Here is a 27,277-nt window from a genome sequence, read left to right as displayed (position 1 = left end):
GGTGGCATGATATAAGTGAGGAATGATCTGCTGAGGAAAGATCGTGATCCTACATGCTGAATACGACAAAACAAACTACAATGCAATGGATGCAATGGATAAGGCGCGCGGCCAAACCATATTTTGCCTAGTAAAGGCATAGACACAAAACAGACCACGTCTAACACAGAAAAGGTGCCTACACCCTCAGACAACACTTCTCCTAGTGGAATAGGCATGTACACATAATCACAGAATCACGCTTCAACGAAGGAAATGGTATGAGCACATGCCAGACTAAGCTTAACATGGAAAGGATGCATGTGATACAATGGATATGCAGTAGATACATGCAATATATTCTATATGCAATGCAATAGACATAACAGATGTGATGCAAAAGATAATACAGTAGATGCAAAGGGTGACATACTCCAACCATGCTGGAATCGTGAGAGGAGGAAAAAAAAATCCCAAACACGCTGAAATCATGTGAGGAAAGAGACACTCAAACCACGTTGAAACCGTGAGAAGAGGTCTAAAAACAACCACTCAGGGGCGCACTCGACGCAACCTGAGATGAATTCCAAACACGCTGAAATCGTGTGAGGAAAAGAACACTTTAACCACGCTGAAATCGTGAGAAGAGGTTCGAAAATAACCGCTCAGGGGCGCACTCGACGCAACCTAAGATAAATTCCAAACACGCTGAAATCGTGTGAGGAAAGGAATACTCTAACCACACTGAAATCGTGAGAAGAGGTCTGAAAACAACCACTCAGGGTAAACTAAGAATCAAAAATCGTACGAGATTACGTTTCACGCATCTCGAGATACTCTAATCACGCTGAAATTGTGAGAAGAGGAAAACAAATTCCAAACACGCTGAAATCGTGTCAGGAAAAGAACACTCTAACCACACAGAAATCGTGAGAAGAGGTTAGAAACAAACCTCTTAGGGGCGCACTCGACGCAACCTAAGATAAATTCCAAACACGCTGAAATAGTGTGAGGAAAAGAGCACTCTAACCACGTTAAAAACATGAGAAGAGGTGAAAAACCGCTCGGGCTCGCGCTTCACGCGTCCCGAGATACAACCCGTCTAGGGCCGCGCTTCACACGTCCTGAGATAAATTCCAAACACGCTGAAATCGTGTGAGGAAAAGAACACTCTAACCACGCTGAAATCGTGAGAAGAGGTTCGAAAAAAATCGCCCAAGGGCGCACTCGACGTAACCTGAGATAAATTCCAAACACGCTGAAATCGTGTGAGGAAAGGAACACTCTAACCACACTGAAATCGTGAGTAGAGGTCTGAAAACAACCGCTCAGGGTAAACTAAGAATCAAAAACCGTATGAGATTACGTTTCACGCGTCCCGAGATACTCTAATCATGCTGAAATCGCGAGAAGAGGAAAACAAATTCCAAATACGCTGAAATTGTGTGAGGAAAAGAACACTCTAACCACGCAGAAATCGTGAGAAGAGGTCAGAAACCAACCGCTCAGGGGTGCACTCGACGCAACCTGAGATAAATTCCAAACATGCTGAAATCATGTGAGGAAAAGAGCACTCTAACCACGCTGAAAACATGAGAAGAGGTGAAAAACCGCTCGGGCTTGCGCTTCACGCGTCCCGAGATACAACCCGCCCAGGGCCGCACTTCACGCATTCTGAGATAAATTCCAAACACGCTGAAATCGTGTGAGGTAAAGAACACTCTAAGCACGTTGAAATCGTGAGAAGAGAAAAACAAATTCCAAACACGCTGAAATCATGTGAGGAAAAGGACACTCAAACCACGCTGAAATCGTAAGAAGAGGTTCGAAAAACCGCTCGGGCTCGCGCTTCACGCGTCCCGAGATAAAACACGCCCAGGGCCGCACTTCACGCGTTCTGAGATAAATTCCAAACACGTTGTAATCCTGTGAGGAAAAGAACACTCTAACCACACTGAACTCGTGAGAAGAGGTTCGAAAACAACCGCCCAGGTGCGCACACAACGCAACCTGAGATAAATTCCAAACACGCTGAAACCGTGTGAGGAAAGAGACACTCTAACCACGCTGAAATCGTGAGAAGAGGCCCGAAAACAACCGCTCAGGTGCGCGCACAACGCAACCTGAGATAAATTCCAAACATGCTGAAATCGTGTGAGGAAAAAGAACACTTTAACCACGCTGAAATCGTGAGAAGAGGTTTGAAAACAACCGATTAGGAGCGTGTTCCACGCATCCTGAGAAAGCCCAGGAGGACAACTATCGTAAACGCTGCTCAGCATAAAAGGATAAATGATAGGAGATAACACAAGATGCAAATAAATGCAATAAGTGCGATGATACGATATATGTTACAAGCAATGTAGAGCATGATGTTTAGGGAATGAAATAAACAAACAAAGCAGCGCTTTAGAGAGCACCTCATGGGGTGAGTGGCGGTGAACTGCTCTACTCTGACGGGGATCTCCTCTTGTGTTTTTCGAACACTTACCTGCAACTCACAGTACAAAGGTTCCGAAACGCTGACAAGGGGTAACTTCTGCATGTAGAAACCACAAATGCCGTTTTCCTTCCTGATCATATTCACAACTTTCCCTATTCTCCAACGGGGTGATAGACTAGGTTGGTTCAGTATCCAGAATTGAGGCGCATACACATGCTATCTCAATCTATGGGGCTTCCATACAGATTTCAAGCCGGGGATACACCCCTGGGTATTTAAACTAGACTTTAGTCTTGGAAATCCCGAACCTTTGCGTTCTAGGCATCAGCCATTCGAACTCTAGTTTCCACCGTCACAGTTGGTCTCCTAGGAACTCATTGCAAACACAACCAAGATGCCTTTGGCAGGGAATGATACTCAGGGGGAGCACTTTTGATCGCCATTTTGGCTTTGAAACATGCTTGAGCTTGAGCTTGAGGTAGAGGCACACTCATATTTCAGAGCATTGACAAGGCCTTGAAGAGGTACATCCGGAGTATAATCACGGAATTTTCTAAAGTTGAAACACACTCAGATGCTCCAAATTTTCCCTCTTTTTTTTTGCTTTGTAGTCCGAAACTTATGTAGCTTCAGATAGGTCCTTGCTCGACTGTTCTCATATGACCTGGGTTGAACCCTACAGTTTTATGAAAGAACAAATCCTGTTTTGCACATATGTGGAGAACGGCACAGCACTCTGAGCACAAAACGATTCATTTTTGAATTTGAAATTGAGAATGAGTCTTTAACCGGGTATTGAGTCTACGACTGACCATAGCAAAAATGACTCAACAACAAAAAACAAAGGTAAAACAACCTAAACACATCTATTGACATTCGAAACGACTCAAAACAAGAATCGAGACAAAAAAAAAAAAAAAAACACAACAAAACACAAGACTCAAATGTGCACAGGGAGCCTGTTTCTCCGGGTATTGTTTCCCACCCTTTCGTCATTTGTGATTCTCACATCACTCTGGCACTCAATCTTTTTTTCTCTGAAAAGCCCTTTCCTCCCTTTTTCTCTCAGCACACATCTCTCTATTCTTTAATCTCTCTTTTTTTTTTTTTATCCCTCCCTTGGGTGGTTGATGGATAAACAAGAAGTTGCGGGCTCTTGCCCCTAGCATTCTGCTAGATTCTCATTCTTCTGCACACAACAGTGAGCTTTCCCACAGAGGGGTTGTGACAGGATGTGCAGTAGATCCGCATTTGACATTGGTTGACGATGCCCTTGGGCAGTTTGGATGTGATCAGACCTGTCCATATGAGAGAATGGAATATCTTGATCCATTCTAGTTTGTACCTTGCACTTGACTTGATACCTCGCTGCTTGGAGGATGAGAGAGCTTTCGGCCCTTTGCTGTTAACTTCAATTGTGCCCTTCTTGGCGAATATGGTGCCCTTTTTGGCAAGTATGGTGCCCTTTCTGGCAAGTTCGTTGATAAAGGGGAAAAGACAGGAAACCTGACCCAACTGTGCCCCTAGTTCATCATTTTGACCATTTTTTGTTTTGGTTTTCTACTAAAACAATTTTGACCAACATGAGAGTTAGATTAACACACTTGTTTGATTTTTTGATTTGAAATCATGCAAGTCAGGCTATGAGCACTGAAAATTTTCCTTTTTGGGTCCAAGAAATGGTCCAGTTTTGGAAAGATGGAATAATTTTCGAGAGAATTAGTCAACTTCATTAAAAATCCTCAAATTTTTTTTTGCAAATGGCCACTGCTCGACCAACGTAGAATTTACCCTCGAGATGCACAACCTCAGATCCAAGACAACAAAAAATTGCCCCTTGTCTGAATGACACCGCACGGCAACGGAAAGTTGCCCCTTGTTTGAATAGCACCGTAACGCACTGTAATCAGTCCTCAAAGTGATGATCACAACCGAACTCTCGGATATAGAGAAGACAAAGATGATCAGAACCATTGCATGGACAGTCGATTTGGAAGTGTTTATGGCTGGACTTCAGAATGAAGTTGCCTACGTATCCCAAACATGGGAATCAAGCCTGACGTAGTTCCAGGTCAGGTTCACTCAAGTATTAACCTCTCATTTTACGCTCTAACTTTTGCCAAGGCCGCCCTTTCTGGGTTTTCAACCTTGCGAGCTATGTTCTTCTTTTCTTTTTAATTTTTCTTTTTCTTTTAATTTCTTCTTTTTATTCTTTTCTTTTCTTTTCATCTTTTCTTCATTCTTTGCATTTTTCTTTTTCTTTTCTTTTTCTTTTTCTTGCTCTAACTTTTGCCTGGGTCGCCCTTCTGGGTTTTCAGCTCAGCGAGCCTCTCAAGGGTAAAAGTGTAGCTTTGTCCATGTTGATCGGTTTAAGATCTCGAAGCCATCTGAATCTAGGAGAATGGCTGCTGTTCGCTGATGACGTAGAAGTCCATCCAATGAGGGCTGAATTTTCCCTTAGTGTTGTGGATAGGAACTCGGTTGTCCTTCAACAATACTTTCTTCTTTCATCCCTTTTGGGATTTGGTATTCTTTCCAGTCTTCATTGATTTGCAGAATGATCCATCTTTGGCTCTTCAAGCACGTCTAATATTTTTTGCCCCCAGTCCGAGGGGTGCTTCTGAACGCGCTTTGCAAGCTTCTTTTGATGACGTCTGACCTTCTTGATCTGACTTTCTTGCCCCTAGTTTGAGGGCTGCTTCAAATTTGGCATGACAGGCCTCACATTGATGGTTGACCATTGAACATTCTGAATCCAAGTTCAAGGTTTGAAAGCAAAAAGGGTCGAGTCTCGAGGCTGAGAGCGATTCTATGCTGCACAATCTCAAGAGCGATTCCACACAGGTCTTCGTTGGATCGCGCAAAACATTTTTTGAAATCTTTTAAGAAAGTAACCAGTCGCTCGCACTGAAGACAATGTAGAACCAATCTGGATCAAGCCAGGATCCTTCTCAGTACTCACATTAAGAAGCATGATCTCATTCATTAAGGGCTTAGTATGCCTTTCTTTCTCTTAATTGATCAAGTTTTTGCAAATCCTGAGGAATTCCTCTCTCTTTGTTTTCAACACAGTATTCAAAAAGTTTTGAAAAACTTAGGTCAATGCAATGACTTCAAGGCACAGAAAAGACACAGTTTTGGTCAAATACTGCCATCTTATTTAGAACTTTTGGCATAACTGGCGTAAAGGCAAAAACAGATGCAAAATGATGAAAATCACTGCTGTTTCATTCAAATCTGTTGGCACAACTGGCTCCAAGGCAGAAACAGACTCAAAGGAAAACGAAAAGACAAACACAAAAACAAGCAAGTGATGTCTGAGGTAACACCCCCGAAATCACCTGACTCTTAACAAAACAAGACTGACTCGATACAACAAGACAGACTCAACTAACTCAGTACAAAAAGACTGACTCTATACAACATATCAAGACTGACCTAATACCCAAGTCAGAAAGTAAAATCAACAGCATTTGTACATTGCTCAAAACAGTGCGGGCCATCCATCACATCTGGAGTAAACTGAGCGCCATCCGCAGGTGGTTTATCTCCCAATCACATAATCACATTATCTCCCAAGTTCACTGATCCAGTGCCGATAGACTTTGCTGAAAGGAACATTCTTGGTACGACGGCCTTTCTTGATTCAAACTGCCCCCGACTTGAGTGGCGAAAGTGTCATCCACAGCCTTTGCAACAACTGCAATCACTTGCTGTTTGTCCAACCCTTTGGCTTTCAAAGCCTCAACAGCCCACAGAAGGTGTTTATGAGGATCAATGTCTACCCCTACCTTGTTCTTTCCACTCGCCTCCACTTTACCAAGGGATCAGGTCGCTATATCAGAGCAGAGCCCAATTGTTGTCGACATGCCAACACCTAGATTTGAGATGGCTTCAGGTTGGCCTTTTTCAATTGCCGCTTGCCCCAAGATCAAGGAGCCTTTCGGGTTGAAACTTTTGGCCTGTGATGTGGTCGATGACGGAGCCAATATTCCAAAGGCCAGATTTGCCGTAGTTCTTTGAAGATCTTCAATCATTCTCATTAGCTCAGAAGTAGTGGGTTCATGGGTTTGAGATGATTGGGGTTCAGGTGCATTCATCATGCATAAGTCCATGCTTTCTGGAATGAACACCTCAGGCTTGGGTAGATAGGCTGGGGTGATGTATATGCTGGGATTGTAGTCAGATGGCAATATATGGATCTGATTGAGATGCAGAGATGACGGGTTAGTACTGGCCCGAGGTCCTTTAGGTGGAGGTATGGTCTCTTCGTCAATAAGATCCTGAACCTTATGACGGAGGCAGATGCAACGGTTAGTATCATGACCGTGTTGTTGATGATAGGCACAGTATTTAGCTGGGACATATCTTGGTGGAAGAGGATTTAGAAGGGGTTGGGGTTCTAGGAGCTTTAGGTGCCCTTTCTCTCGCAGCACTTTCAAAGCTTGAGAGAGACTCATGTAAAGAGGATGAAAATTTCGGGCTTGGGGCCGATTTGAGGTGGTTGGTTTTTGGCCATTGAGGGAAGTGGTGATAGTGTCTACTTCTGAGCATTTCGCAGTTGTGCTACCATCAGTAGCAACATTAGAACTGCGAACAACATTCTTCTTCAGAGGCTCATTATCTTCTGCAAAGATCCCTCATCGGATGGCATCCTCTATTTGAGCCCCCATTCCATGAAGGTCTGGAAAGGTAAATAGAGGTAGAACGATCATCTTCTGAAGCAACCAGCCATGCAGATTCTGAACAATCATCCTGATCTGATCTTTGTCGGAAGGCTTTGTAGTCATCATTGAGGCCTTTGCTCTCCATCTCATCACGAACTCTGAGAAACCCTCATTTGGCTCTTGGCGGGTGACTTTGAGATCACGAGTTGTAACCTCGATCTGTGTGTTGTAGGAGTATTGAGCAATGAAGGCCTCAGCCAGCTCTTCCCAATTCTATTTCACAGAGTCCTCCAATTTAGCATACCAAATTGTGGTTATCCCAGACATGGTTTGGCTGAAGAGAGATAACTTCTAGGCTGTGGTCAAACCCATTGGCCTCAGGATATCAGAAAACAGGTGGAGATGCACCATTGGGTCTCCAGAGCCATCGAAGCAGTCGATACACGGCATTTTAAACCGCTCCGGTAAGGTAACTGCAGATTCAGTATACCCGTCCTTTAAATTCGGGATGAAGTTCACTCCTTGTGCCTGCTTGAATAACTCCTCCAGTTTATTGACCTTAAGTGCAATTGAGTCAACCTCAAATTCAAATGGAGCCTCGCTTTGATGGACAGGAGCGTTAGAGGTCTGTGCTAGGATTGGCTCCGCCGAATTGCCTTGAGTCTCTCGGACATTAGCAGTATGGGCAGTGGCTCCGGGTGTCGGGTTACTCGTGGGAGGTGCATGAGATATAGAAGCCGCAGCTTGCTGTGGCTGTTGTTGTTGTAGTTGGGTTATCACTTCGGCCTGACGAGCCGTGACTTCAGCCTGACAGACTGTGTCCTATTGCAGTGCCTCAATTGTTTATTGCAGGTACCGCATCTGTTCTTCCATATTGGCTAGGGGATACTGAGCCATAGGAAAGGGTGATTGATCTCGTGCTGAGATGAATACAGACAACTGTTCCCAAACTAGACTAAACCCGGGTGAACTGAGGGATGACTGCTGTAGAAACTGCACTGGTGAATTCTGCCTGAACCTCCTTCGTCTTGTAACCGGTGGGGGTGAGGCAAACACAGGTTGCTTCTGAACCAATTCTGACCTGACAAAGTTTATCAATATAAGTCCAATGTACCCAGAGGACATTGGAGCCTTCTGAAGTTATGGTTCCAAGACTACCTTGCAAAAGAAGAAAACAGACAGCATCTCAGCCTGATTTCACCAAAACAGATATGAGCATAGCTTGAATGACTGCACTCTTTGTTGAATTCTGCCCCAAACTCACAATTGATACGCACATTCCTGTACAGTTTCACTGTAAAGCACATACCAATTAATGAGAGCCAAAACACCCCTATGACGGGGTAGGGTTTCCCTGTCCTATTTTGTCAGGAGCTAGGGTTTCACTACGCACGCAGCGGTTTCAAACAACCTACAATCGGGTAAGTAACCTGTCCTAGTTTGGAATGGTCACTACAGTTTCCGATATGCACTAGGTCGAATAGTCAAAAAGGGTGCCCCGGTAAAGACCGAGGTTTGTGTTCCCGTCGTGGCAGAGCCCGCAACCGATCAGCCTTATGGCACGCTTCTTAAAGCAAGCCTCCAGCAAACCGTTTAGAAATAGCATACGGCAAACACAGTATCCTAGGCACACCAATGCAAACGCAATGCAAAGAGACACATAAGTGTAGTCAAAACAAGATATCATGAGTTCGAGTCAAGTTCTCTAAATCCCCAACAGAGTCGCCAGAAACTGTAGACGTGCCCGAACGTCCTGGCCCCGCGCGTGAGCGGCGCAAAATCTGTTTTGTCATTAGCTACTATAATTCGGACTCAATATCACGGTTCTGAATCTAATCTTGCAAAGTGCAATGCAAGATTGATAAATCACCAAAGAGTCCAAATCTGGAAAATCGTTTTGGAAAACTGATTTTAATGAAGAAGTGCCAAACATGGACTGCTTTGCCAAATACAGAGTCGCCACCTAAATGTTTTATTTTGGAAAATTTAGGAAACCCTGACTCGTGCCTAAGGCCACGTGTCCGTTATCATCAAAGTTGCCTCAGCTCGGGAACTTGGGTACGAGAGGGGAAGATCCTGCAAAGAGCACCCCGCTTGCCCGATCAAAGATCGGCCTTTACTAAGCATGATATTTTGTTTTTGAAAACACATGTGTTCTTATTCCGGTTTATTAGCTAGCTCACTACGTGATGCGCACAGCATACAAGTATAGACTAGATTGCCTAAGTTGGAACAAAACATCTCATGTTTGTTTGAAAATGGTTTGAAGGTGCTACTCACAAGTAGGCTAAGACGTGGATTTGCCACCCTCAAGTGGGCTTAGAACACATGATTTTGCCACTCTAAAGTGGGCTTAAAAACTCGCATTTCGACGAATTGTTCCAATTCAAGTAATCCAACCTTCACCCACAGGCATTCTGGCAGTTTATATTACTTAAGTAGATAGCCTCATGGAAAGCATGCTATCATAGCAACACTCACACTCATGCAAGATGCTAAAGCATAAAAGCTTACCTAGTACTCCGAGCCAAAAAAATAGCTAGTTAGTAATCAATGCATGATCCTAGCTATGTTAAGATGCCTAATGCAACACATGCGAAAATGTAACTAAAATAAGCTCGGCTTATTTTAAAATGGCATATGAGATGCAATTAGATAACGTGCACTCAAATTGGAATTGAAATACAATGCAGTTAGTATGATGCGCCGAGCCCGATGCATGCAAGACAGATGAATGAATGCAAACATGGTATCATAAGGATGCTAATCAAAACATGACCTGGAACTAACCATCGTAAGCGGTTAAGTAAAAGGGAGAAAGACGTGGGGTTGGAAGACATTCACACACATACGCACACTTATTACAAAATTTGCCCTCTCGACGGAGGGTCAGAATAAATAATACAAACCAACTAATTAATTAACTAACAAGCTAATTAATTATTACAAAACCTTAACTAATTAAGCAAATTAATTAAGTTACAAAACCAACTAAATAAGAAAAGAAAGAGGCTAAAACAAGCTGCCACAACCTTGCCTCGGAATGATGAATGATGCATGCTCGGTCGGCTTTGCTTGGAAATCCGTTGCCATGCCTCATGTTGCCTCTGTTTGCATTGTTCTGCAGCTCTGAAAACTGCACAAATCTCCAACACACTTCTGATTCACCCCATGGGCATGCTGAAAGGTCATCGACCAAGAGATATGGCCATCGACCAGAGAACAATGGCCATCGACCAATTTTTATGCTATCGGCCAAATATTGTTAGCCAATCGGCACACTGGATAGCCGATCGGCCATCTCTTCCTGCAAACTGCTTCTTTTGCTGCAACAGAGCACAAACAGAGGCATGACAATATATTTGCAAGAAAATGTTGTGCAATTACACCCCGTATCATGTTTGTAGCTCAAAGGAGTGTAATACTTGACTCTCGAGCTATCAATCACGCATTCCAATGCATGATGGCCAAAGAGGCCGAGTTGCACAATTCAATGTGAATGAAATGCATGAACACACACAAATGCCTAAACCTCTATCATGTTTGATCAAGAGGTAAAGCATGCACACACAATGCAATGCAGCAAGCATGCAAAATGCCATACAATGCAACATGATTGACTTATCAAAACTACTGGCATGCCAACTCAATGCAATGCAACCTAAGCATGCAAGCAAAGCTAATGCAACATGAGTATGCCAACAACAATGTCATGCAATGCAACTAGCATACAACAACATGCAAAGACAAGCATATTAGACCAATGTAATGCATGCATGATTAACTTAACAAAGCAACACAAGCATGCGAATATGAGGCCATATAACACGCATGCAACAACATGCAATGCAATAGGCATGCAACAACATGCAAACCACATACTTAATGGACTTAAATTAAAAATGGACAGATCTCAGCCATGCCCAAATCAGTGGCCATTAACACCAAAACTAAGGCACCAAAAGGTAAGACATGCATGCACATATATTGGTCCATAAGCTAGGCAACAATGCATAACCCTTAGATGCACTTAAAGGGTGAAAGAAGTGGGAGCATGGCAAGTCTATATGCTCTAAAATGTCATGGTAAATGATGCCAAATCATATACTTGTCACAAATTAAGCATGCTATGGTGCTCAAAACTCAAAGCTAGCAAGGCCAATTGCACTACAGCTATGCAATATAAGAACCATATGGAAAGTACAACCAAAAACAGTCCTAAAGTATGCCAAAAAAATGCTAAAACATGTATGGAGCAAAGCCAAAACAAGCTAGCATGAAGGGTCAAAACATCAAGTAAGCTAGGCCAATGTGCATGATTGCACTACACCTACCAAAACCAAGCATGAGATGACTTTGCCAACAAAAATCAGAGTTATATCATGGAAAAATAGGACCAAATACACACTGAAATCATAGCTCACAAGCTTAGGCAAGATGGCATACGCAATGACTCATGTTTAAGGCATAAGACACCAACTCTCCAAAGCATTGAAAGAGTGACAAAAGTGAGTGTATGGCAACATTATATGGATTGAAATAACATTTCAAATGATGCCAAATCATGGAAATAATTCAAGCAATGCATGTTAATGGACTCAATACACAAAGCTAGTGAGCAAGATTGAACCATGGCTATACAAAGCAATGCATGCATGACCGAAACAACATGAATCAGACCTTAAACATGGTAAAACATGAAGAAAATGTTCTTAGAGTTGAGCCAAAATCATGCTAGAATGATGATCAAAAGCATGATACACATTAGGCTAGTGAATGGAAATGCACTACAAGTGCATGGAGCATGCAAGAGGCCATCAAACCAACTTTAGATAGAGTTATGACATGCTAAATAATGACCAAAAACATGCTAAAATGGAGCCCATACATGCTTAACAAACATGCTACTTCATGAGGCATATAAGGTTAATTTGCAAGAATTACACTACAAGTGTATAAAGTGTGCATAAGGTGACCAAACCAGCTATGGATAGAGTTAAGGCAGGTCCTAAAAGTCACAAAAAAGTGCCTGAACTAAGCCTCAAAATGGTAGAAGCACATGCTCATTTGATAGGCCAATAAGACATGCAAACAAGAGAAGAGGAGGGGGGACAATCGCCACCCATTTGGGATCTCAAAATAGGGTTTTTACCACTGAAAATACTCTGGATTTTAGTGGTTAAAAGGCCACAAAAAGTTGTTTTAAAAGGCCTTAGAAGATGGCTTAAAAGCTATACAAGCTAAGGAAGAAAAGCGAGAGACAACCCCCTAACACAAAATAGGCCTAAACCATCACTTTTAGGACTGAAAAATAGAGTTTTCTTTAGTTCAAAACCAAGCCAAAATCAGTTTACAAAGGTGGTAAAACAAGCATGCAAAGCAAAGGTTTAAAGGAGCAAGTGTTTACCCTTGAAGAACCTTGAAGGACAGCAGCAAAACCAGCCAAAATCTGAGCCAGACAACCTTCAATCAGCCCAAAAATAGGTTCCAAAGGACCTCAAGCCAATGGTGATCAACTCTTCTCAAGGGTTGATAGGTTGAAGATAGTTGTATGCAAGCCTTTTAGCACAAATGCCCAAGAGAGGGTTGTAGAGAGAGAGGTTCTAGTGTGAGAAGCTCCCAAATCTTTTGCCAAAAATGTTCTCTAAATGTTCTAACCCTTGAATATGAGATATAAGGCTTCAATATATAGCAAAATATCAAGTTTGGTAAAAAATATCTTAATTGGAAATATCTTATGCAGTGTATAACAGCTGGAGGAGAAATATCTATCAATTCTGGGCTTTCTGGACACTTCTGGCCGACCGGTCACCATTTGTGGCTGATAAGGTTTACTTTTGGCCGACATATAGCTACTGAGGTCAAATTGTGGCCGATGCACTTCCATAGAGGCCGATGGAAAAAATCAGTCCTAGTCCTTGACTTGAAGCATGCCTAATTCCTTCATCTGGACTCCTTTCAGGCCATTCTTGAGCCTAAACTGTAGCCCTGGAAGTCTTCTTTCCAAATTTGGAAGCATCACCTCAAAATTCCATGTGTTATAAGAGATATCTCTCTTTTAGTGAAGGCTGCTCAGTCTCGGTCCAACCGAAATGATGCCCAACTTCAACCAATCATATCTCCCCCATCCGGACTCGGCTTTAGGAGATTCTTAAGTGAAAAGTGAAGCCCCAAAAGTAAGATTTCCAACGGTGGTGGCCTCATAGCTTAAATACAAGTATTCAAAAGGATATGCTTGATTTAGCGAGGACTGCTCGACTCTCTCTTAGCGATTCATGCCCATCTTCTTCTCCAACTTGGCTTCTTCCCCAACTTGGCTTCTTCCCTAATCTCCAAACCCCTAAACAGGGTGTTTTGAAAGATTTTCCAAAGATTTCATCTCTCTTTCATTCATTCCACTTTGTCCTTGCTTGGTTTATGAAAAAGCGCAACATTTGACAAAATGCGAGCGTCAGAACATCGTAAAAACTTTATTTCAAAAATATTTTGAAAGAGAGGATTTTAAGGTCTAAAAATCATTCAAAATAGCTTTGGTCCAAAATGGGGTGTGAGGTTTAGATTTGACTCTCCTCTCACCGAAGAAATTGACCTTTTTGCACTGCACATCTTTCACCACCAAGTAAACAATCAGTAGCGCCCAAGTCTTAGGGGCGGTCAAAAATGGGGTGTCTACAGTGATCCATTGAGGGTGAGGCCATTTGATCTAGCTACTTACCACCCCCACACGCACACGATGGCGCTTGAAGGCATGATGCGCTTTGATGATTTCGTTGATGGTATGCCAGAGGATATTTCGCTGATGAAGCCGGACTCCCACCTTTCTGTAGACTCCCTATTTTTGACCGACCTTAAGGGCCAGACGTCATCGATTGAACGCTCAGTGATGGTGCATGTTGTGCTCATTCTGAGGTTTCAGAGTTTTCGGCTGAGTGCCTTACCCCCGGACCTCGGGCCCCTTTTGTGCTTTGCCTCGGTTTGAGAACCAAGTCTTGTTTTCTCTTCCCGAAGGAAGGGAGAGGTCTTCTAGACCATCTCCCAGTGGTCATAGACTACTTTTCGTGGTCGTAGGCCACTTTTCTCGTTTGGAGACCAGTTTCCAGTTTTCGGAGTCGTCGGCCGTGCGCCTCGGTTCGGGCACTTAACTTTCTCCGTTTGGCACGGTTTTTGGCACACACCTTGCTTCCTCTCTCTAGAGGGACACTGTGGCCCGGGAGACCACCTTTGTGGTTGCACGCCACTTTCGTTGCTTAACAGCCTGTTTTCAGAGCATCCGGCTGCGCGTTTTGACCCCCGAACCCTCGTTTTGCATTGGTGTTGGTTCATTTTTGACATGAACCTTGTTTTCATTGTTTGGAAGGTGGTACAAGGGTGGGGGACCACCTTTTCTCCTTGGAGACCACTTTTCCCTATCGGCCGGTTTTCTTGTCGGGAAACTGGTCTCCTTGATTTTTGAGCCACATTTGCTGGTCTCCCACCATACCACTAGCTTGCATTCAATGTGGAGACCATCAAATGGGGCTGCTGACCACCTTTCATTGGGTTGACCCTTTTGAACTGGTCGATCGACCAGGGAAAGTGGTCGGCCGACCACCTGAACTGGTCGGCCTGCCTCTCCCAGTTTTGTCTCTGTGAGTGTGTACCAGTTGTGCCAGCTAGAAGGCACAATTTGTATCCTCCATACATGTGTATGGAGGATCTTCAACCTTGGTTTTTAGCTTCTTGAAGAAGCTTTAGCCTTGTATCTCTATAAGAGATGCCCTCCTCTTCCTTGGCACAGGTTCAGAACTTCTTGGAAGGCAAAGAATATATCTCCCTCTATATCTCTCTATTTTGGCTCCAAGTGTGCATGATTCTTAGCCCTTTGCACCACACCTCACAGCCTAACACCTCGACCATTGTTACTAAGTTCTTGGAGGGTCTTGAGAGGTCTCAAAGGTTGAGTTTTTTGGTCCAGAAGTTGCTGGTTTTTACTGAGCTTCAAGGGTAATCACTTTTCCCTCTTTTTTAGCACTATTTTGATCCATCTCTTAGCCTTATTTGAATGCATATTTGAGCTTTGTTGTCAACTAAAAAAAGTCTTGTTTTGGGGTCCTTTTGATGTTTTTTTAAGGTCATTTTGTTGTTGGGGGTCATCTACCCCCTTGCATGCTTCATTTTGCCTTGTTTTGAGCCATGCCCTAAGGCCTTTGTGTTGACCTTTGCTTGGCCTTTTAACCACTAAAATCTAACAGATTTTCAGTGGTTAACATGTGTTTTTGAGAGCCAAAATTAGAGAGGGGTGACCCTCTCCCTCCTTGTCTTGTTCACTAGCATTTGTGGCCTTACAAAGGAACCTTCATTTGCACACCTCCAAGCCTTGTTTCAGGCCCTTTTTAGTGACTTTTAGGGCCTGCCTAGGCTCTTTCTAGAGTTGGTTTTGTCGCCTTGGGTGTGTCTCTTGCATGTGTAGAATAACTCCTCTTATAGCCTATCAAAAGAGCATGACATTCCTGCATGCATTGATCATGTTTTAGTGGGTTTTTGGGCTTTATTTGGCATGTCATGTCTCTAAATTTTGCTGGTTTAGTGGCCTCTTGAATTCTTCATATGCTTGTAGTGTAAACCATGCTCACTAGCTTCCATTGCATGTTGTTTTGGCCATTGATTCTAGCATATTTTGGCCATGTTCTAAACTGATTTTATTCATGATTTGGGCTGCCTTAGCTCTATTTTGAGGTCCCATGGTCAAATAATGCTTGCCATGCATGCTTGTAGTGTAATACCCTTGCCTAGCTTCGAGTTTTGAAGCCTCTTGCATGCTTAACTTGAGTTGTTTTCATGTTTTGGCATCATTGAACATGTTATTTCAGAGCTTATACTTGTGACATATTCCCATGTTTTCCACTCTTTGAATGCGTTTGAGAGTTGTGTTTGTATACCTCATTTATGGGCCATTGCATGAGCTTCATTTTTGTGCATTTCAAGCCATCATCTTAGCCCATTTTGCCACTGTTTTGGGTCTGCATAGGGACTGTTTGGGGTTGGTTTGGTCATTTGGGCATCGCTTTGTATACTTCTAGTGTAATGCACTTCACTAGTTTCGGTAATTGTGCCATCCAACATGCATCGGGTGAGTTGTTTGCATGATTCAGGACCATCTTGTATGTCATTTCAGAGCTGGAAAATGTGTCATTGTATGCCATATTTCATCCTTGTCATGCTTTGATAGAATTGCACTTTGTTCCTTAGGTTTGGTCCCTTGCATTTGTGCATGTTTGCATGTACTTTGTTGCCTCATTTTCATCATATTGGTCACTGATTTGGGTGTGGCCGAGGCCCATCCATCTTGGTTTAAGTCCATCTTGCATTCTGTATGCCCTATAGTCCATGTTATCGCGTGTTTGATCATTGCGTTGCGTATGCCTCATTCATAACATTGCGTATGCTAGTGCATTGTGTATGCATGCCATATAATCCATGTGCATTGAGTATGCCATTGATTAGTTCATAGCATTGTGTATGCCATTTGCATGCTTGCATGTCATTCCGTGCATCTTCGCATCACTTAGTTGCATTGCATCTAGATCGCATGCTAGAGTTGCATTGGTCCATACATTGTTTGTTGCATTGTGTTTGGAGTAGGGTTTAGTCCAAACACAGGAAACGAGGGACGTTTCGTACTTAAAGTGACGAAACGTGCCACGATTCTTGGTCACCGACACTCTTGACTATCCATGATAGAGTTGTTGGCTTTAGGTGTTTACATGTGCATTCATTTCACATTGAGTCGTGCAATTCGACTCCTCGGCCATCATGCATCGGGATACGTGATTGATGGCACGAGGATTGAGGACTACACTCCCTAGAGCTTATGCAATGACGGGGAGAGTGGTCGGGCACACATATGTTGAAAATACTTTGCCTTCTCTCTCTCTTACCTTTATTGCAGAAAATGCAGAAACTGGCCGGCCGACCAGGCTTTCTGGCAGGCCGACGACCTTTTCTGGTTTTCACCACCAAGGGTGGTCGGTAGGTGGTCTCCAATGCCTATAGCTGGTCGGTGACCCTCCCTTAGATTCCCAGGGTGGAGTTTCATCTCCTTGGAGCTTTGTGCAAGTTTCTGAGTTCAATTGCAAACAAAGGCGAGTTGAGACATCGCGATGGATTTCCCGACAAGGCGACTCGAGCATGCATGCATCCTTATCATTCGGAACAGAGCTGAGGCAGTCCATTTCATGTAGCTTGCATGCTAATTTATTTGCTTCCTTAGTTTAATTTGTTATTTAATTAATGTTGTGTAATATTTAGCTGTAATTCGTTATTCATTTCGGTTGTGTAATAACTAGTTTAATTAGCTTAGATTAACTAGTTGGTTATGTATTATTCATTCGGACCCTCCGCGAGAGGGCGAACTTTGTATTAAGTGTGCATGTGTGTAATGCATGTCTTCCAACCCCACGTCTTTCTCCCTTTCATTTACCAGCTTATGATGGTTAGTTTTAGGGCATGTTTCAATTAGCATCTATATGTTCGCATGTTTGCATTCATTCATCTGTATTGCATGCACCGGGCTCGGCGCATCATGCTAACTGCATTGTATTTCAATTCCAAGTTGAATGCATGTATCGATTGTTACATCTCATATGCCATCTTAGAATAACCGAGCCTATCGTAGTTGCATTTTTGCATGTGTCGCATTAGGCATCTCAGCATAGTTAGGATTCATGCATGTTTACTAATTAGCTTCTTTCTTTGGCTTGGAGTACCCGGTAAGTGTTTATGCTTTAGCATCCTTGCATGCGTGTGAGTGACTGCCATGATAGCATGCTTACCATGAGGCTATGTGCTTATGTGATATAACTGCCCGAATGCCTGTGGGTGAAGGTTGGGTTGCTTGAATTGGAATAATTTGTCGAAACCCGTGTTTTAACCTACTTGCGAGTAGCAAACATCAATCCATTTTCAAAACAAACGGATATGCAATGCTTTGTTCCAACTTAGGCAATCTAGTCTATACTTGTATGCTGTGCGCATCACATAGTAATTTTAGGTTAATAACCGGAATAAGAGCACATGTGTTTTCAAAAACAAGATATCATGCTTAGTAGTGGCCAATCTTTGATCGGGCGAGTGGGGGTGCTCATGAAATGACCTTCCCCAATCGTACCGAAGTTCCCGAGCCGAGGCAACTTTGTTGATGACGGACACGTGGCCTTAGGCACGAGCCAGGGTTTCCTAAATTCCCCCAAAATAAAATATTTAGGTGGCGACTCTGTATTTGGCAAAGCAGTCCATGTTTGACACTTCTTTCTAAAAACCAGTTTTTCAAAATGATTTTTCGGATTTGGACTCTTTGGTGATTTATCAATTTCGCATTGCAATTTACGAGATCAAATTAAGAACCGTGACTTTGAGTCCAAACTGTAGTAAGCCCAATGAACAAAACGGGATTTTTCCCAGGACGTTTGAGGACATCTACAATTTCTGGCGACTTTGCTAGGGAATTAGAGAACTTGACTCGAACTCATGATATCTTGTTTTGATTACACTTATGTGTTTCTTCGCATTGCATTTGCATTGGTGCGCCTAGGACACCGTGTTTGCCATCTGCTATTCCTAAACAATTTACCGGAGGCTCGCTTTGAGAAGCGTGCCATAAGGCTGACCGGTTACGGGCTCTGCCACGATGGGAACACAAATCCCGATTTTTACCGGGGTGCCCTTTTTGACCATTCGACCTAGTGCATATTCGGAATCCGTAGTGACCATTCCAAACTATGACAGGTTGCTCACTCGATTATAGGTTGTTTGAAACTGCTGTGTGCGTAGTGAAACCCTAGCTCCTGACAAAATAGGACAGGAAAACCCTATCCCAACATAGAGGTGTTTTGGCTCTCACTTGCTTGCTATGTGCTTTTAGAGTACGTCTCTACAGGAATGCATGTATCAGTTCGCAAGTCCGGGTATCAGGCCTATGGGTATCAGTGTCAGTATTTGGGAATCGGTTATATCCGCGGGTATTAGATTCAGTGTTGAGGCAGTAACTTGGGAAACAATGATCAGTGATCGAATACAGTTATTCAGCTATGTCCATGTTTGTATTGATTGGGCTGAAATGCTGCCTATTTTCTCTTTCAGTTCAGAGACTCGGTTCAGAGCAACCAGTGTTCTCCTCTGCTGAGGCAAAGCAGGAAAAGACTCACCGATTCATCAGATCCGTCAGTCACCAGTTACACTACCTCTGTCCAGTTCAGTAGACTTATGACGACCCAGAATTCAGAGGAAATTATGGCTATGGCAGCCGCACTAAACCAAGGAATCATCTTGCAGGGTGAGACCGATGCTGACATACCACACCCGCCTAGGTCACCTGCCGCGCATCCGATCTGGGAACCCTAACTATTTCAAACCCGTGAGCCCACCACTTTTGAGCTAATGGGAATGATTGGCGATCTCCAGAGATCTGTGGCTGATTTAGCCTACGGAAAGTCGGCTTCGCCACCAACTGCATCGTATGCCGAGAATTTCATACCAGAAGAGCCCCGCTATTGGGGCAAATTGTAATTGAGCTCAGCCAACCTGAAGCCATCCCAAGTTCTGGCAATGGCATGTCAACAACAACCGGGTTCTGCTCTAATGTAGCAACCCAAACCTTTCACCAAGCTGAGGCTAGTGGAAAGAACAAGGTGAAGGAAGACACTGAACCCTATGAACAACTTCTGCAGGCTGTTGAGGCTTTGAAAGCTGGGGGACTAGATAAGCCATAGGTATTCGCAGTTGTTGCAAAAATTGTGGATGACACCTTCCCTATTCAGACCGAGGGCAGTTCAAGCCAAGGGGAAAATCGGGAGAAGGACCGTCGTACTAGAACTGCTTCTTCCAACCCTAATCCTGTATCCGAGAAAAATCAGCAGACCAAGCCAGTGCCTGCCGACCCTTTCGCTTGTGTGCCCAGCAAAAATCCACAAACCTCGAAGTATCTACCCCGAGGTCGTAGGGTCTTCCATGCCCTTTATATGCCTTTGTCTAAGGCTCTTCAAGTCCTTGTTAAGAAAGGCCACCTCAAACCTCTTGAGCCTCGCCCCCTCCGGAATCCCCTTCTAGCTAAGCATGATGGTACCCAGTACTGTGCGTACCATCAACAAACCGGTCATGCCACTGACAATTTCTTTCGTTTTTGCCACGAAGTACAGGATTTGATTGACAATGAGGTCATCCTCCCACCTAGTTCAGCAAAGTCTACCGTCACTGGATCAGTGAGTCTGGAGGATAATTTGATGTGATTAGGGATGAACCACCTGCAGGCGGCGTTCAGTTTACTTCAGATGTGGCATATGGCATGCACTATTTTGAGCATTTGTGAATGCTAGTTTTGTACTTTCTGACTTGGGTATTGGGTCAGTCTTGTTTTTTTTTATTATTGAGTTAGTCTTTTCATACTGAATCAGTCGGGTCTGTCTTGTTGTATCGAGTCAGTCTTGTTTTGTTAGAGTCGGGAGATTTCAAGGGTGTTACCTCGGACATCACTTGCTTGTTTTGTGTTTGTCTTTTCGCTTTCCTTTGAGTCTGTTTCTTCCTTAGAGCCAGTTGTGCCAATAGATTTGAATGAAACAGCAGCGATTTTCACACTCTTGTGTTTGCTTCTGCCTTGCGCCAGTTGTGCCAGAAGTTCTGAATGAGATGGCAGTATTTAACCAAAGCTGTGTCTTCTCTGTGCCTTGAAGTCATTGCATTGACCTAAAATTTTCAAAACTTTTTGAACACTGTGGTGAAAACAAAGAGGAAGGAATTCCTCGAGATTTGTAAAACTTTGATCAATTGAGAGAAAAAAAGGCATGCTAAGCCCTTAATGAATGAGATCATGTTTGTTAGTGTGAGTACTGAGAAGGATCTCGGCTTGATCCAAATTGGTTCTACACTGTCTTCAGCGCGAGCGATTTGCCGCTTTCTTAGAAAATTTCAAAAAATGTTTTGCGCGATCTTGCGAAGACCTGTGTGGAATCGATCTTGAGATTGTGCAGCTTAGGATCGCTCTCAACCTCGGGACTCGACCCCTTTCTTTCAAACCTCGAACTCCGACTCAGAATGTTCAATAGTCAACCATAATGTGAGGCCTGTGTGGCCAGATTCGAAGCAACCCTTGAACTAAGGGCAAGAAAGTCAGATCAAGAAGGTCAGATGCCGTTAAAAAAGCTTGCAAAGCTAGATCAAAAGCACCCCTCGAACTAGGGGCAAAAAATATCAGACGTGCTCGAAGAGCCGAAGATGGATCATTTTGCAAATCAATGAAGACTGGCAAGAATGCCAAATCCCAGAGGAGAGGAAAGAAGAAAGTATTGCTAAAGGATAACCGACTTCCTATCCACAACACTACGGGCAAATTCAGTCCCCCATTGGATGGACTCTTGCATCGTCAGCAAACAACAGCCATTCTCCTGGATTCAAATGACTTTAGGATCCCAAAACCATTTGACATGGACAAAGCTACACTTTTACCCTTGAGAGGCTCGCTGGGCCGAAAACCCGGAAGGGCGACCCAGGCAAAAGTTAGAGCAAGAAAAAAAAAAGAGAAAAGAAAAAAAAAAGAATGAAAAAGAAGAGATGAAAAAAAACATGAAAAGAAATGAAAAGAAAAGAAGAACAAAGCTTGCAAGGTTGAAAACCCAGAGAGGGCGGCCTTGGCAAAAGTTAGAGCGCAAAATGAGAGGTTAATACCCGCTTGTACCTTAACCCCGAACTACGTAAGGCTTGATTCCCATGTTTGGGATACGTAGGCAACTTCATTTTGAAGTCCAGCCACAAGCATTTCCAAATCGACTATGTCCATGTAATGGTTCTGATCATCGTTGTCTTCTCTATATCCGAGAGCTCGGTTGTGATCGTCACCTTGAAAACTGGTTACAGTGTGCTGTGGTGCTATTTAAACAAGGGGCAACTTTCCATTGCCATATAGCACGCTGCGGTGCCATTCAAACAAGGGGCAACTTTTTGTTACCATGCAGTGCCGTTCAGACAAGGGGAAATTCTCATTCAGATTTGAGGTTGTGCATCCCGAGAGTAGGTTCCGTGCTCGTTGAGCAGTGGCCGTTTGCAAAAATAGTTTTTGATATTTTTTTAATGAAGTTGACTAGTTTTCTCGAAAATTACTCAATTTTTCCAAAACTGGACCATTTCTTCGACCCAAAAAAGGAAATCTTTCAGTGCTCATAACCTGACTTGCATGATTTCAAATTAGAAAATCGAACAAGCATGTTAATCTAACTCTCATTTTGGTCAAAATTGTTTTAGTAGAAATCCAAAAAACAAAAAATGGTCAAAATGATGAACTAGGGGCACAGTTGAGCCAGGTTTTTTGTCTTTTTCCCATTGCCAACATACTTGCCAAGAAGGGCACTCATATCTGTCGGAAAAGAGTACCACTGAAGCTAACCGCAAAAGGGCAGAAAGCTCTCACATCCTCTAAGCAGCGAGGTATAGAGCCAAGTGCGAAACACAAATTGGAATGGATCAAGATATTCCACTCCGTCATCTGGATAGATCTGATCACGTCTAAACTCTCCAGCAGAGCATCGTCAACCGATGTCAGCTGCAGATTTGCTGCACACCCAGTTGTAGCGCAACTCGTTTGTGGGAGAAATTCACTGTTGTGAACAAGAACAAGAATATGGTAGAATACTAGCGACAAGAGCCCACAACTTCCTGCTTATCCATCAACCACCCAGGGGAGGGATAAAAAAATGAGAGATTGAAGAATAGAGAGTTGTGCGCTGTGAGAAAAAGTGAGGAAAAGGGCTTTTTCAGAAAAACAGAGCCTGAGGGCCAAGTGATGTGAGAATCACAAATGAGAAAGGGTGGAAAACAATACCCAGAGAAACTGGCTCCTCGTGCACTGAGAAGTCTCTTGCCATTGGAACACGTCTGTGAGTCGTGTCAGCCATTTTGTTTGTCTCGATTCTTGTTTTGAGTCGTTTCGGGTGTCTATAGATATGTTTAGGTTGTCTTACCTTGTCTTTCTCTTTGTTGTTGAGTCGCGGTGTGCTGTGTTCGGTCGTAGGCTCAATACCCAGTTGAGAACTTATTCTCATTCTCAATTTCAAAAAATCATTTTGTGGTCAGAGTGCCGTGCCGTTCTCCATATTTGTGCAAAACAAGATTTTGTTCTTTCATAAACTGCCAGGTCCAACCCAGGTCATGTCAGAACAATGAAACCAGGACCTATCTAAAGCTATGGGTTTCGGATTGCGAAGCAAAGGAAATTAAGGAAAATTCGGAGCATCTGAGTTTGTTTCAACTTCTGTAAGTTCCCTCTTTACATCCCGTGTGTTCAAAATGAACAGAATACCATGTTATGAGCTGTGTGTTCAGAGTGAGCGGTGTTCAGAATGGGCGGTATGTTCAGAATGAACTGTGAGCAGAATAAATCAAGTACCGTGTTATGGGCTGTGTGTTCAGAGTGAGCAGTGTTCAAAATGGGCGGTATGTTCAGAATAAGCTGTGAGCAGAATAAATCAAGTACCATGTTATGGGCTGTGTGTTCAGAGGGAACAATGCTAAGAATGGGCGGTGTGTTCAGAATAAGCTGTGAGCAGAATAAATCAAGTATCGTGTTATGGGCTGTGTGTTCAGAGGGAACAGTGTTCAGAATGGGCGGTATGTTTAGAATAAACTGTGAGCAGAATAAATCAAGTACCGTGTTATGAGCTGTGTGTTCAGAGTGAGCAGTGTTCAGAATGGGCAGTATGTTCAGAATAAGCTGTGAGCAGAATAAATCAAGTACTGTGTTATGGGCTGTGTGTTCAGAGGGAACAGTGTTCAGAATGGGCTGTATGTTCAAAATAAGCTGTGTGCAGTATACAGAATGTACAGAGAATACAGAATGCTGAGTGCAGAATGCTGTGTGTAGTATACAGAATGTACAGAGAATACAGAATGCTAAGTGCAGAATCAGAATACAGAATGCTGGGTGCAGAGAGCTGAGTGCAGAATATACAAAAAATGCAGAATGCTGAGTATAGAATGTAGAATGCAGAATGTAATGTGTGCCGTGTGTAGTGTACAGACAGTCGAAAGCAGAACTGTAAATCAAGAGGGTAGAATGTACCTCCCAGGCTCGCTAGTAGCCCCCAACTATGGTCCCCCGCTCACGGGAGGTCGCGCTCATGTAGCAGTAAAGGGTAGCAAGGGCAGCGCCACCCCAATCAAAGAGCTGGACCCGTGATAGGTCCACTAGAGCACTGAGCAGATAAAGCCCAACTGTGTTCCCCCTGTCGGAGAACAGTGTGGTCCCGAAGAGGAACATCAAAAATCCCTGGGCATACTGATGTATGGCCTCAATGGCCTGGGGCATAGTCCTCCGGTACTACTTTGAGAACCAGGTGTACCTGATCCCGCCTGATGATCTATCGATCAGCGGACGGTCTCCGAGCAGATAAATCCACCCAGCCTCCCACTCACCCATATCTGCATCGTATGGAATCGGCCGGCCTCCTACGTCAAGGCCCGTCAGTATAGAGAAATCAAATGGGGTCATCGTCATATCCCCCGTAGTCAAAAAAATGGAAGGAGTTGGTGGTGTCCCACCATCTCTCTACAGGTGTGCCCAGGAGGGTCCTGCTCGCTGGATGACGTGACAATCCTCTGCACAGAATGGGCCAAATCCTGCCTCGTCCACAATGTGTCGGATAGTATCCGGGAGCTCCGCATACCACTCCCTCGCAAGGATAGATCCATAACCCCGTGTGAAACGGGAGGACCTCTACATCCAGAATGAATAGATGTATTCAGTTCAGATTCAGATGAATGAGTTGCGTACAGATAAAATGTTTGAGCCGTGTGTTCAAAGTGAAATAAATGAGCTGCGTGCAGACAAAATGTTTGAGCCGTGTGTTCGAAGTGAAATGAATGGGCTGCGGGCAGATAAAATGTATGGGCAGTATGTTCAAAGTGAAATGAATGAGCTGTGTGTTCAGAATCAACGGTTTGAGCTTCGTGTTCAAAAATTACAAAAGTCGTGAGCTGCGTGTTCACTTCAAAAATTCGTGAGCCGCGTGTTCACTTCAAACATTTGAGCTGCGTGTTCAAAATTTCAAAAATTCGTGGGCTGCGTGTTCACCAAAATGTTTGAGCTGCGTGTTCAAAATTTCAAAAATTCGTGGGCTGCGTGTTCACCAAAACATTTGAGCTGCGTGTTCAAAATTTCAAAAAGATTTGGGCTGTATGTTCACCAAAACATTTGAGCTGCGTGTTCAAAATTTCAAAAAGATATGGGCTGCGTGTTCACCAAAACATTTGAGCTGCGTGTTCAAAATTTCAAAAAGATGTGCGCTGCATGTTCACCAAAACATTTGAGCTGTGTGTTTAAAATTTCAAAAAGATGTGTGCTGCGTGTTCACCAAAACATTTGAGCTACGTGTTCAAAATTTAAAAAGATGTGAGCTGCGTGTTCAAATTTCAAATTTCAAAAAAGATGTGAGCTGCGTGTTCACCACCAAAGTTTGAGCTGTGTGTTCAAATTTCAAAAATGTGAGCTGCTTGTTCACGACAAAAGTATGAGCTGCGTGTTCAGAAATTCAAAAGTTTGAGCTGTGTGTTCAAAATGCAAAAGTGTACTGTGTTACGAGCTGTGTGCCGATCAAAATAGAATGCTGTCTTTTGAGCTGTGTGTTCAGAATGAGCAGTGTTATAAGCCATGTGCAAATTAAAAGAATGCTGTGTTATGGATCGTGTGTTCAGATCGAGCAGTGTTGTGAGCCGTGTGCAAATTAGCAGAATACTATGTTATGAACTATGTGTTCAGATTGAACAGTGTGCTACGTTATGTGCTGTGTGCCAATAAGACCGAATACTGTATTATGAACTGCGTGTTCGGATTGAACAGTGTGCTATGTTATGAGCCGCGTGCCCGAAATGAGCTGTGTGCCCGAAATGAGCTATGTGCTCGAATGAGCTGTGTGCCCAAAAGAGCTGTGTGCCCAGATAAACAGAGTGCTGTGTTTCGAGCTGCGTGCCGAATGAACAGAATATTGTGTTGTGAGCTGCGTGCCAAACAAACAAAGTGTTGTGTTGTGAGCTGTGTGCCAAATGAATGGTATGCTATGTCGTAAGCTGTATGCCAAGTCTTGCATGGTGCATACATTTTATCACACTGTTTTGTGCACCTTTACTTGCATAGAAGATGCATTTTATCGCGCTATTTTGCACATCGCACTATTTTGTGCACCTTACCTGCATTGTGCATGCATTTCACTCGCATTGTCTTGTGCACCTGTATAGCACCGTTTTGTGCATTCCTTCTGCATCGCACTGTCTTGTGCACTCTCTGGTCTAGGAGACCTTAAATCCTCTAAAGGTGCAATTCCTTTGGTGTTTGTCGTGCCTGAACGACTTCCGGTGGTCTGGTGTAGCCACCTGCCTGTGTTTGCGGTGAGTTTCTAGGAGACCAACTGAGACGGGGGAAACTAGAGTTCGAATGGCTTACGCCTAGAACACAAAGGTTCGGGATTTCCGAGACTAAAGTCTGGTTTAAATACCCAGGGGTATATCCTCGGCTTAAAATCTGTATGGCAGCCCCATAGATTAAGATAGCATGTGTATGCGCCTTAATTCTGGATACTGAACCAATCTAGTCTGTCACCCTGTTGGAGAATAGGGAAAGCTGCGACCATAGTCAGGAAGAGAAGTAGCACCTGTGGTTCAACCAAGAAGAAGGGAAAGGTCCCCAGCAGCATGAGGTAGGTCGTTGCCAATTGCCCCTGTAAGGTACCTTCACTTCCTAACTTCTACATCATCTAGTATGTCCATTGCATTGTACATAGAATATATTGCATGCATTTACTGCATATCCATTATATCACTTACGCCTTTCCATGTTAAGCTTAGTTTGGCATGTGCCCATACTTTTTGCGTTAAAGCATGGTTATGTGATTATGTGTATGCGCCTATTCCACTAAGGGAATTGTGGTTTGAGGGTGACGACACCATTTTTGTGTTAGACGTGGTTTGTTTTTGTCCATGCCTTTTCTAGGCAAAATGTGGTTTGGCCGCGCGCTTTATTCAATTCATCCATTGCATCCATTTCATCGTATTTTAGTTTGTTACATTCAGCATTTAGGATCACGATCTTTCCTCAGTCGATCATTCCCCACTTATATCATGCCACCCAATTACTTGTACTTTGTGGTCTCTCTGCGAAACACATAGTTTTGCATGT

This window comes from Camellia sinensis, chromosome 3 (assembly GCF_055761805.1).
Source record: "Camellia sinensis isolate YWXY chromosome 3, ASM5576180v1, whole genome shotgun sequence".
NCBI classification, from domain to species: Eukaryota; Viridiplantae; Streptophyta; class Magnoliopsida; order Ericales; family Theaceae; genus Camellia; species Camellia sinensis.
This window is presented reverse-complemented; position numbering follows the sequence as displayed.